Source organism: Diachasma alloeum, unplaced genomic scaffold, assembly GCF_001412515.2.
Source record: "Diachasma alloeum isolate Michigan unplaced genomic scaffold, Dall2.0 Dall_scaffold_01136, whole genome shotgun sequence".
Taxonomy (NCBI): Eukaryota; Metazoa; Arthropoda; class Insecta; order Hymenoptera; family Braconidae; genus Diachasma; species Diachasma alloeum.
Window position 1 is genome coordinate 2,426 of NW_021681246.1, and position 355 is coordinate 2,780.

The window sequence follows — 355 nt, forward strand, 5'->3', positions numbered from 1 at the left end:
AGATGACAAATGTCTCTAAAGATGATGTCTGTTTTCAATTGAAAAGCGCAATTGTGACAACATTGTCCAGTGGGGTCTAGGAGTCTCCCCTGTTCAAAACCATCTTTAGAAGCCTTCTTTAGGGCCTTCAATTGAAAGCCCGAGTTGAAGACCCGAGTTTGTAGCAGAGATGTCAGACAAGATATGAATATTTTTTTGGGCTCAAATGAAAGAGCGGGTCGAGAAATGGCGTGCTAGGACCTCTAAAGATGGTTTTGAAACAGGGGAGACTCCTAGACCCCAATGTTCTATACATACTCCTAGACCCCATTGTCCTCCTAGACAATGATGTCACAACTCTGCTTTTCAATTGAAA